The 9,042-nt window shown below is 34.6% G+C and overlaps 1 pseudogene; it reads left to right on the plus strand.

Moving 5' to 3' along the window:
* The first annotated feature begins 8,290 nt into the window (after positions 1 to 8,290).
* LOC123610321 lies at positions 8,291 to 8,781 on the plus strand (annotated as a pseudogene).
* Positions 8,782 to 9,042: the final 261 nt, after the last annotated feature.

The raw sequence follows: 9,042 nt of genomic DNA on the forward strand, positions 1-9,042 counted from the left end.
AGTATAACTTCCTCATAATCAAACTACTTTCATCTGCAATTATCCGATTTTCAAATTATGCCATATTCTAAACTATTGGGAATTAGGACATCAACATATATTTTTGGGGTACACAGTTCAACCTGTAACTGTCCACCTCTGGATCCCTAAAATTTAAGTCCTTTCCCATATGCAGAATACACTCACTCGTCCCAACATGCTGCAAAGCCTTAACCATTCCAGCATCAACTCTAAGTTAAAAATCTCATCTAATATCATCAACTCGAAACCCCAAACTTTATTCTCTATATCAATTATGGATGAGACTTGAGGTCGATTCATCCTGGAGCAAAATTCTTCTTCCTTTCTTAACCTGTAGAATGAGATACTAAGTTATTTGCTTCCAAAATATAATAGTAGAGCAGGCCTATGATAGATATTCCGTTTCTAAAAGGGAGAAATTGGAAGGAAAACAGGGTCATGGATCCCAAGCAATCTCAAAACCTAGAGGAGCAATTTCTATTAGATGTCAAGACCTGAGAACAATCCTCTGAGCTTGAGTGTGTGCCTCTCAGCCCACCAGGACATTGGTTGTGCCTTCTTATCCCACAGGGAGAATTTCTCTTCACCACTGTACTTCAGGGATGTCCCAGAAAGGGGCAATAGTGGTACAGCTGCCCACTTTCAAGTGCTTGTACATTATGTAGATTCATATGTAAATCATTTCCAAGACTTTCTCCTCAGTCAAGTTATTGGAACTCCTCACAAGACCACAGGTGTGGGCTGGGAGAAAGAAGGGAATGTAGCAGATGTGGGAACCATGGGCATTTGAGCTACTTTTTTAATGTAACTTATCTGTGTCTTCAGGACCTGCTTGAGCCTGATCTCATACATAGCACTTCCATTTTATGACAGAGTGCAACTACGCATGCTCAATTTTATGACTTGGTGAATTAGAGAGCAGCCAGTTTATGATCAGCAGTTCAGTTTGCAAATGCTTACATGATTAAGTTATTCAGCCTACTAAGTTCTAGCACTGAAGGTTAGAATTTCAGCATGCCTTTTTGGGGGCCACAGTGTAACCTATAGTATCATGGTAATTAATGATAATAGTAATTATATTCATTTTTACTGTATTATTTCTATCTTCACAATGTTGAACTTGTGTCAATACAACACTAGCTTTATCTTATTCTAATGACTTGATTTTTATTTATATTTATTATTTTTTTAAGTTTATTTATTTTTTTTGAGAGAAACAGACAGTGAGAGTGAGTGTAGGGAGGGGCAGACAGGGATTGGGATAAAGAGAATTCCAAACAGCCTTTACACTGCCAGCACAGAGCCTGACACAGGGCTCAAACTCAGGAAACCGTGAGATCATGAATGACCTAAGCTGAAATCAAGAGTTTGACACTTAACCCACTGAGCCACCCAGGTGCTCCTAATGACTTGATTTTTTTTAAAAAAAATTAACATTTTTTTATTTATTATTGAGAGACAGAAAGGGACAGCGCATGAGCATGGGAAGGGCAGAGACATAGAATCTGAAGCAGGCTCCAGGCTCTGAGTCGTCAGCACAGAGCCCATCGCAGGGCTCGAACCCATGGAGCACGAGATCATGACCTGAGCTGAAGTCAGCCACTTAACCGACTGAGCCACCCAGGTGCCCCATAATGACTTGATTTTTAAAATGAGATAACAAATGCTATTTTTAATCCACCAGGTGCAAGTATTTACTTTTGCTGACAAGTCAGAGTAAATAGAAGGTCATGTGCAGGTGTCATCCCAAATTCCAAAGTACTTAAATTAAAATAAGTGCCTATTACTACTGTCATTTATCCATTGACACAACAGATACTGATTATGGTCTTAGTATGTTCCAGACATGATTCAAATGTTTTGTCATGGAAATGAACTAAACAAATAAGTCTCCTGTTCTCATAGTTTCTATAGCTGAGGGGAGAGAGACAGACAATAAACAAATACATTAAAAATATATAATATTAATTCAGGTCATGATTGATAAGTGTTGTAAAAATAAGAACACAGGGTTTATAAGAGATAGCAATTGAGTTGAACACATTATGAACATCAGCATTGCATACTGCATATTACTATTTTGCATATCATGACCCTGAATTCTCACAACATTTTAAAAATTAAATTTATAAAATATAAGTATCATATTTCATTTTGTCTGGTGAGAAAATTGAGGCAAGAAACTGAGTTACATCTCAGTCGTCCTCCAAATAAAAGAAGAGCCAGGAATCAAGCTAAGGCTTGTTTTAACTCAGAAAGACTGGGCTTTCTCAAATCCCACACTACATTTGTATGGTAGTTTACACTGTGTCCAATATGGAGAAGCAACCAAAGAGAATTCTGCAGGAATATACTTGTTGTGATATATTTACACTAATCTTTCCTTTTTCTAACTCTTACCATTTGTGTACACAAGTAGTGCCTTATTAAAATCTGTTTGTTTCTATAATTGTACATAAATCCTTTCATGTTCATTTGCTTTACTTCTATTAAAACTGTATGTTTTCATATAGGCACAATAATTGGAATTAGATGAAAAAAATATTTAAAAATGTCTTATGGGTTATGACATCAAAAATGCCTAAATCCTCCCCTTGACTATCCATGTATACCAACCCTTTTAAAGTCCCTGATAAAATATATGAATAGAGGAGACAGGTAGAAGGAAATAAATCTCTCTTGGTTGTTGTGGCTTCATGCCAAATGCCATAGGGACAGCCTGTGCCTACATCTAACTGAAGTTTAATTGACTTACAAAAAGCATACCATAAAATTCAAACTAAATTTCAGCTCTTATAACACTTATTTCAAGAAAAAGCAGAATATAACCACAATTAAGAAGACTCAGATGATATAATGTAATTAATGTAATACCTAAGGTAAAATTTGATTCCCCATCACATTTAAAAAAAAAACTAACATTGTATGGGGAGCAGAAAAGAGAGGAAAGGGACTATTACTAAGAAAGTATTTTTGCCTCATGGATGAACTTAAAGATGTACAAAAATAACTATGCATCCAAAAAGTGGTTCTGGAGCAATTGGATGATCTCATATGAAAGAAAGATATATACTAATGTTGTAGGGTATACAAAAATTGTTTGAAAAATTGACCATAGACCTAAATGTTAGAGCTAAAACTATGAACACCTTAGAAGAAAATGGAAGAGTAAATCTCAATTATCTTGTGTCACGCAACAGTTGCTTAGATATGACATTAAAAGCTTAAGGAACAAAAGAATAAATAAATAAGTTGGGCTTTAACAAATTTAAAAATCTTTTATATTTCACCATCAAATATTGAAAATATCCTTCTCAAATTCTTCCAAAAAATAGAAGAGGAAGAGACACTTCCAAACCCCTTTTATGAGGCCAGCATTGTAAAACCAGATATGGACACCACAAGAATAAAATTACATGTCAATATCCCTGATAAACATAGATGCAAAATCTTCAACCAAATATTAGCAAACCAGGGGCGCCTGGGTGGCTCCCTCAGTTGAGCATCCAACTCTTGATTTTGGGTCAGGTCATGATCTCATGGTGGTGACTTCCAAAGTTGGGCTCCATGCTACATGTGGAACCTGCTTAAGATTCTCCCTCTCCCTCTCCCTCACTCCTCTCTCTCTCTTTCTCTCTCTCCCTCATATATATGTGTGTGTGAGTGTGTGTGTATATATATATATATATATATATATATATATATATATATTAGCAAACTAAATGCAACAATATATAAAATAGGAACATATACCATAGTCAAATGAGATTTATTTCAGGGATGCAAGGGTGGTTCAACATCTACTAATCAATCAACATGATACACCACATCAACAAAATGAAGCATAAAAATCATATAATCATCTCAATAGATGCCAAAAACAGCATTTGACAAAATTCAACATCCATTTTATGATCAAAATTCTTATCAAAGTCACAGCTAACATACTATTCAATAGTGAAAAGCTGAAAAACTTTTTCTCTAAGATAGAAACGAGACAAAGATGCCCACTGTTACCAGTTCTATTCAAAATGGTATTGAAGTCCTAGCCATTATAATTAGACAAGACAAAGAAATATATGGCATCCAAATCAGAAAGAAAGAAGTAAAACTGTCACTATTTGCAGATGACATATTATATATATAGAAAGCCCAAAGATTCCATCAAAAAATGGTTGGAATAAATCAGTTCCATAAAGTTGTAGGATACAAAATAATACAAAAAATTTATTGCATTTGTATATATTAATAATGAAATGTAAGAAAGAAATTAATAATTGATCCAATTTACAATAAAATCATAAAGAATAAAATTTATACCTAGGAATATATTTAACCAAGGAAGTGAAAGACTTGTACTCTGAAAACTACAAGACATTGGTGAAAAAAATTCAAGAAGACGTAAATGGAAAAATATTACATGTTCATGGATTAGAAGAATTAATATTGTTAAAATGTCCCAACTACCCAAAGCCATATACAGATTCAAGGCAGTATCTATCAAAATTCCTATGGCATTTTTAACAAAACTAGAACAAACAATTCTAAAATTTGCATAAAACCACGAAGGATCTTGAGGAACCAAAGAAAGCTTGAGAAAGAAAAACAAAGCTGAAGATACCATGTTTTCTGATTTCAAACTATATTACAAAATTATACTCATTAAACAGTATGGTGTTGGCATAAAACCAGACATACCAATGGAACAGAATAGAGAACTCAGAAATAACTCCACATGTATACGGGCAATTAATTTATGTGAAAGGGGCCAAGAATAAACAATGGGGAAAGTACAGTCTCTTAAATAGTGTTGGGAGAACTGGACAGCCACATGCAAAAAATGAAACTATACTATCTTACACCATATAGAAAAATTAACTCAAAATAAAGATTTGAATGTAAGGTTAGAAACCATAAGACTCCTAAAAGAAAACATAGATGGTAAGCACCTTGACATTGGTCTTGGTGATGATATTTTAGATCTGACTCCAAAAGCAAAGAAAACAAAAGCAAAAATATTGTGACCACATCACATTAAAAAGCTTTTGTACAGGAAATAAAATTATCAATAAAATAAAAGACAATCTACTGAATGGGAGAAATATTTGAAAACCATATATCTGACAAGGGATTAATATCCAAAATATATAAATAGCTCATACAATTCAATAGCAAAAAACAACCTGAGTAAAAAATGGCACAGGAGCTGAATAGACATATTTTTTTTCCCTAGGAAGACAGACAGATGATCAATAAATATATTAAAAAAATGCTCAACACTTTGATGATTAATCAAAGAAATGCATACCAAAACTAGAATGAAATAGTAGGTCATACCTGTTAAAATGACTATCACCAAAAAGACTAGAAAACAACAAATGTTGACAAAGATATGGAGAAAAAAGAACCCTTGTGCATGTTGCTGGGAATATACATTGGTGCAGTCACTATGGAAATCAGTGGCATTTCCTAAGAAAATTAAAAATGGAACTAATATATGATTTAGCAATTCTGCCTCTGGGTATTTCTCCAAAGAAAATGAAAACACTAGCTCCAATAGATATATGCACCCACCATGTTCTCTGCAGCATTATGTACTATAGCCAAGAAATAGGAGCAACCTAAGTGTTTACTGATGGATGAATAGATAAAGAAAATACCATATATAGAAACAATGGAACACTATTCAGTCACAAAAAGAGACTGAAATCTTGCCATTTGCCAAAACATGGATGGACTTTGCGGGCATTATGTTAAGTGCAGTAATTTAGACAAAGAAAGACAAACATCAGATTATGTCACTTCTATGTGGAATCTAAAAAATAAACAAATAAACAAAACAAAGCAAAACAAAAAATTAAGCTCATAGACACAGAGAACAGCTTGGTGTTTGGGGGGAGGGGATGGGCAAAATTTTTAAGACGCCCAAAAGGCACAAACTCCCAATTATAAAATAAATAAGTTATGGGGATGTGATGTATAACATGGTGACTATAGTTAATAACATTGTACAGCGTATTTTAAAGTTGCTAAGAGTAAATCTTAAAAGTTCTCATCACAAGAAAAACAAATTCATAAATGAGTAAGGGATGAATGTTAGCTAGACTTATTACGGTGATCATTTCACAATATATACAAGTACTGAATCATTATGTTAATGCCTGAAACTAATATAATATGTCAATTATATCTCAAAAATTTAAAAGATAAACCAGGTAATTATTATTTCCAGTTCCACGTGTAAGGAGTTTAGAAGTTGCCAATACATCCTGAAACTAAGTAAAAGTTGGACAAACGAAAAAAAATCAACAAGTTTTCTTGGATTTATTAGAGAAAGAGGACATAGGGCAAACCACTGCCCCAAATATTAGACAGATGAATAAAGGAAGTCACAGCTTACCAGAGGAGCAGGGACTCAAGAGCAGAAACATCCATGGAAGCTAGTGCAGGAGTGGAAAAACCTGAAATATAATGTATGAATTCCTGGAGGTTCACTGTGAACAAGTCTGAGAGTTAAAAACTCCAGGGGAAACTATCATTCTGGGGGAGGGGGTGCTCACAATATTGTGAATGTCAGAGAAAAATCCCTTCATGCTTCAGGCAGGAAAAGGGGAAAAGGAGCCATTTTGAAATACCCAGAGTGCTTTGCTCTTTTTAACAAGATCTGCCTTCAGGGGAAAGTAATTAACCAATACCTAACCCATTGGGGAATTAGAGTTTAACTGACCTGAGGAAGGAAAATACTCAACTCAAACCCACTCTAGTCAACCTGTCCTACCTGAGGGGGCAGAAAAAAAAATGAGAAACTCCAGTGAAGTCCAGAGGCATAGGTCACTAAAATGCTTTCCCTCCCCTCACATCACACCACCATAGTTAACAATCTATTTACAAGAGTTCCTTTCACCTAAGACATCAAGTCTGCCTTTCAAGAAAAAAATTACAAGGCTTAACAAAAAGGAAAAACCACAATTTGAGAAGACAGAGCCAGTATTAGAAGCATATACGATAGGGATGTTGGAATTATAAGAGCAGGAATTTAGAACAACTATGATTAATATGCTAAGGGTTCCTGAGGATAAAGTAGATGATATGTAAGAACAGTAGGGTGATGTAAGCATAGCAGTAGAAATCCTAAGCAAGAACCAAAAATAAATGCTAGAGATTAAAAAAAAAAAAAAAAAAGAAGAATGCCTTTGATGAGCTTATTAGTAGACTCGACAAAGCTGAGGAAAGAATCTCCAAGCTAGAGGATGTATCAATAATCTTGAAAAGCAAAAAACAAAAAGTAGGAGGAGAGCAACACAGAATAGAATATTATTTCACAGGGACTGTAAGACAACACACAGGGTGTTTTACAGCCATAATGGGAAGACCAGAAGAAAAAGAAAGAAAGAATGGAACAGAAGAGATATTTGAAACAACGATGACTGAGGATTTCCCAAATTAATGTCAGGTACCAAACAACATATCCAGAAAGCTCAGAGCACAAAGCAAGATAAGTGCCCAAACAGAAACAAAAATCCACAAAGAAAAAAATAATACAAAACAAAAACTACACCTAGGCATATCATTTAAGCTACAGAAAATCAAAGATGAAGTCCTGAAAGAATCCAGAGGAATAAAACATCTTACCCATGGAGGAACAAAGATAAGACTACTTCTTCCAACAAGAGCAGAATACATATTCTTTTCAGGATCACACAGAACATTCATTAAGATAGACAAGATTCTGGGTTAGAAAACACACCTTGACAAATTTTAAAGAATAGAAATCATACAATGTCTGCTCTCAGACCACAATGGAATTGAACTACAAATCAATGACACAAAGATAACTGAAAAATCCCCAAATACATGAAGATTAAACAACACACTTCTAAATAATATATGGATTAAAGAAGTAACTAAAGAGAAATGAAAAACTATTTTCAACTAAAGGAAAACACAACTTATTATTGCTGGATGCAAAAGCAGTACTTAGTAAGAATTTTATAGCATTAAATGCATATATTAGAAAGGAAGAAAGAGCTACATTTCCACCTTAGAAGCTGAAAAAAATAGCAAATTAAATCGAGAGTAAGCAGAATAAAAGAAATAATAATGGGTGCAACTGCATCTCAGAAGACCTGGGTTGTGAGACTTTTCCATGCTTGATGGCCTAGCTTCCCCACCATCTATGTCCCACGTACCCCCTCAGACCTCTTGAAGGAATCCTTGCCACCTAGATTGGACTCAGAGACATTTTTGCCTTAAGGCCACAGTCACTGCCATGCCCAAGAATACAAGTAAAGGAGGTAAAATTAGACACAGAGGTAAGAATGAGAATGCATCTGAAGAGAGCTGGTATTCAAAAATGATGGATAGGAATATGCTCAAATAATCGAAATGTTGGAAAATTGACAATTAGCAGTGTTTTGACGGCATTAAGAGGTTATGTTACCTCAGAGAGAAAGTGAGAAAAAAAGGTTTGGATAAATATCTCAGACATTATATTGGTTGGTCTAGGAGATTACCTGGATAATGAAGCTGATGCAATTTTAAAACACAGTGTAGATGAAGCTAGAAGACTCAAGGCATAATGAGCTTCCAGAGCATGCTGCATTCGATAAAGTAGATACATTTGGTCCTGGAGATGACGACAACATGCACATTGGCAACACTGGAGATGATGAAGGAGATGTGATAGTATCTAAATCGAACTCAACACTTTATGTTCCAATTTTTCTGAAAATTGTTCTACACTTTGGAGTCTGGCTATGACCCATTAAAGAAGATAAAAGTTTTATTAGCATCAGAGCAACCTGAAAAGCAGAATGATATTTTCTAAGGTATTTATGTTTCATTAAAAACTAGTAATGCTGAATATCTCAAGTCAAAAGTTACAGCCATTTTGTTCTTTTGTTGTAGTGGAGTTTATAGGTGAAGACTATATCTTCTATTTAAAAAAGGTGGGATATACATTGCTGCTTTTTCTCCTTTGACCACTCTAGTATGTGAATGGATATTTTGAGTCAACCGTTT

Source organism: Leopardus geoffroyi, chromosome C2 (genome assembly GCF_018350155.1).
Source record: "Leopardus geoffroyi isolate Oge1 chromosome C2, O.geoffroyi_Oge1_pat1.0, whole genome shotgun sequence".
NCBI classification, from domain to species: Eukaryota; Metazoa; Chordata; class Mammalia; order Carnivora; family Felidae; genus Leopardus; species Leopardus geoffroyi.